Source organism: Macrobrachium nipponense, chromosome 25, assembly GCF_015104395.2.
Source record: "Macrobrachium nipponense isolate FS-2020 chromosome 25, ASM1510439v2, whole genome shotgun sequence".
NCBI classification, from domain to species: domain Eukaryota; kingdom Metazoa; phylum Arthropoda; class Malacostraca; order Decapoda; family Palaemonidae; genus Macrobrachium; species Macrobrachium nipponense.
The window spans coordinates 12,150,941-12,155,427 of NC_087214.1; positions in this window are offsets into that span (position 1 = coordinate 12,150,941).

Here is a 4,487-nt window from a genome sequence, read left to right on the forward strand (position 1 = left end):
TGGAATGGACGAAGGCAGAACTCCGCAGCACAGATCAGAAAACCAGGAAACATATGACAATACACAAAGCACTACACCCAAGAGCAAAAACGGACAGACTATACATAACACGAAAGGAAGGAGGGAGAGGACTACTAAGTATAGAGGACTGCGTCAACACCGAGAACAGAGCACTGGGGCAATATCTGAAAACCAGTGAAGACGAGTGGCTAAAGAGTGCATGGAAGAAGGACTAATAAAAGTAGATGAAGACCCAGAAATATACAGAGACAGGAGAATGACAGACAGAACAGAGGACTGGCACAACAAACCAATGCACGGACAATACATGAGACAGACTAAAGAATTAGCCAGCGATGACACATGGCAAAGGCTACAGAGGGGAGAGCTAAAGAAGGAAACTGAAGGAATGATAACAGCGGCACAAGATCAGGCCCTAAGAACCAGATATGTTCAAAGAACGATAGACGGAAATAACATCTCTCCCATATGTAGGAAGTGCAATACGAAAAATGAAACCATAAACCACATAGCAAGCGAATGCCCGGCACTTGCACAGAACCAGTACAAAAAGAGGCATGATTCAGTAGCAAAAGCCCTCCACTGGAGCCTGTGCAAGAAACATCAGCTACCATGCAGTAATAAGAGGTAAGAGCACCAACCTGAGGGAGTGATAGAAAACGATCACGCAAAGATCCTCTGGGACTATGGTATCAGGACGGATAGGGTGATACATGCAAACAGACCAGACGTGACGTTGATTGACAAAGTCAAGAAGAAAGTATCACTCACTGATGTCGCAATACCATGGGACACCAGAGTTGAAGAGAAAGAGAGGGAAAAAATGGATAAGTATCAAGATCTGAAAATAGAAATAAGAAGGATATGGGATATGCCAGTGGAAATCGTACCCATAATCATAGGAGCACTAGGCACGATCCCAAGATCCCTGAAAAGGAATCTAGAAAAACTAGACGCTGAAGTAGCTCCAGGACTCATGCAGAAGAGTGTGATCCTAGAAACGGCACACATAGTAAGAAAAGTGATGGACTCCTAAGGAGGCAGGATGCAACCCGGAACCCCACACTATAAATACCACCCAGTCGAATTGGAGGACTGTGATAGAGCAAAAAAAAAAAAAAAATAATAATAATAATAATAATAATAATAATAGGCATATTTCCAATTTTCAAGTGCTTATTCACATTACATGACCTAAGGCGGAAAAATAATTTAAACTGAAAGGTATTAATCAACCAATAAGTTTAACGAAATCACACACAGATCTAAAACAGTTTCCTCCTAAATAAATGAAAATAAACAATTATTCTAAATTCAGAAAATAATCTACAAATATTGAATATAATGATTCGACAGCAGTTGCTGAAAAGAAAATACTTATTATAAAAAGCACATGCCATGACCCAGGATAGGCCTAACCAACCTGCATTAATTCTTGTGACAAATGTACTAACCTAACCTAGCCTAAGGTACTTGAGAAATAGTTCACTTAGTAATTACAAAGTTTTAATCACTCGCCTTGGGAAGCCTCCCAAGTCAAAAATGTATGTTGGTTTTTGTTGAAATCGACCATGCTAGGAAGGCAAAAAAATATTGGTTTTTATTTAAACTAACTGGCCAAGCCTTTAACTAAAAAATGTATGTTAATTTTTATTTAAATATATATATATATATATATATATATATATATATATATATATATATATATATATATATATATGTATAGATAGCCCCAAGCTATTTTAAACACTTATATATCTAAGAAAACCTTTGGTAAAAAAATATTTTTATTGGTTTATATTTTAGTCTCACCACAACTGTTCAAAACTTTCAACATATAAAAAAACATTGACAAACCTGTTTTAAATATGCTTATGTAAACATATATATATATATATATATATATATATATATATATATATATATATATATATATATATATATATAGTTTAACCTGTTTTAAACGCTTAAAAGGAAAACCTCGTAAGTAAAAAAAAAAAATTCTATATTTTCAAAGATTTTACGACTTTTTTAACCCTCTACCGTGCAAGGCTGATAGTACGGTACGTTACGGAATGTTTTTCCGTACTTCGTACCTGGCTAAAATACCGTACCGTAATTTTATAGCGTACCCTCAATCATTTTTCTGTATCGTACAGTGCGGTAATGATACCGTACCGTAATTCCGTACCTTTATCGTACTATAACTGAAAAAAATTCCTCAACATTCATAGAGGCCAAATATGCATTAGCAGTAATTGCTAAGTGATGTATCCAAGCCTAAGGTAAGGTACGGTACGGAATTTGTCCATTTTTTCCGTACCTGAACTGTACCGTACCGTACTTTGGTTAAATTATCGTACCGTAATTCCGTATCGTACACACAGGCTAAATATCAACCGTACCGTACCGTTCCGTAATGCCAGCCTTGCGCGGCCTCACATCTATGCTATAGAATTAGGTATTCTGAAAGGAAACGAGAATAGTCACGATTTGGGAGAGGATACCCACAGGAACTGAATTGGGCAGCCGAAGGGAAATTGAACTGACTTAACTGGAATTGAACTGACGAGATGAAAATATAAAGTCTGAATGAAGATGAGACTGAAAAAAAGACACGAAATTTACATTTCTCTCGTTAAACCAATGCCCGAAAAGTTATGCTTCCTTGTATCAACGGCCATGAGCAAAACCCAACTGGTTTTGCGTATTGACAAATATTAAAATGTGACTGTTGTTGATAATATATTACACCTCCCATTAAATAAGGGATGCAGGCTTCTTCGGACCGTGGCTGATTCGGACCTAAGTCTTGGCTGATTCGGACCATTTACTAGGCTCACTCGGACAATTGCTTAGGCTAATTCGGACCATTTGCTCAGCTGTTTCGGACCTTTGCTTTGGGTGATTCGGACCCATACATATAATATTATATTAATAGCAATAATATCAGGGGAAACCTTTGGTGAACTTTCAGGGAAGGTGGGTTTCATTGGGTCAGAGTTTATGGATTATGTTTACCTAAGGTGGTTGCTGGGTCAGGTGTGGAAAATGGAGAAATGGTGAGTGTCTGGGCGCAGTATTAGGACAAACAACGATGTGGAAGGGGTGGGATCATAAGCTGAACAACAAAGCCAAAAAAAGTAACCTCGCAACTCATATCTTTATTATACTTAGAGGCAAAGGAAATACCGAATCAAAGAGGGCAAATTAAAGAGACATCAGAGAAAACAGGTCAAGGAGCTACAAGGGCGTTTCATGAAACAGTGGGAGGACTATAATAAAAGGAAAATAACAACAGGTCAGCTACTGAAGATATGTGCACATATATACTATGCGCCAGTGTAAACCAAGGGCCTATTTCGGGTGAATTTGTGTTAATTTGGGCTTTCTCTTTAGCTTTATTGTTACATGAACTATTTTAAAAATTAGAGCAATATGTAACTGTACGAAATAAATGGTCCTAGAAAAGTGAGAGGAGTGGATTTCCATTTCTTCCCCAATATATTTTCATGATAGACTTTGGAATGATTATGGATTACAAACATTGAAACAATATTATAAAACAATGTCACATTTGTAAATACATATTAGTAGTGGCGGCTCGTCAGTAGGCATTGTGGAACTGCAGCACCCCCTATAGATTTCATAATATATGAATATATATATATATATATATATATATATATATATATATATATATATATATATATATATATATATGCACAAAATTTAGAATAGTATTGTTATATACATGAATAGGAGAAATTAGGTATAGATTATCAATAATCGTTTAAAAATTATCACCATTCTCTTTTTGTAAAAAAAAAAAAATAATAAAAAAATAAACAATATGAGGAACTGCGGGTTGCTCAGCAGTTCTTATTTTGCTAGTAGGGGGATTAGCACCCTACTAGCTGGCTGCATTATGTAGCCAGCTCGCACGTAAGGGCGATGGGACTGGGCGTAGCGCCACAGGTCACACTGTCCTCTCGAGCAGTGTTGGCCTAGGTGTTGGAGGGCGAGGGTGTGAATTGAAATTCGTCAATAGCCTAATCAATATGTAGCATTAGCGATAAAATTAGTGACGATACTAATGATATGTAATGTAATGCAGAATAATCAACTCAGTGGTGAGTTGCAATAAATGGAAAAAATTATAACCACAATAATGTCAATGATACTAAAATTCAAAATAGTTTTCGACAGCGATTCTGCTGCCTTCCTCAGAGAGAGAGAGAGAATGTGTATGCATGCGTCTGTTTTAGGTGGGTATTCTTTAGTCCTTTTGTTTTATGTAGGCCTATGTTATCTTATTTTACTGTCATACTCAGTTTTGTATCTTAATGTTTTTGTTTTCGAGTTTTTATTCTTTTTAATGGTTTAATGATTTTTTTTGCTACGCTTAGTTTCAATAAACTTGATATTTTTATGTAAACTCATATTCTCAATTTTCCGTCAGTCCG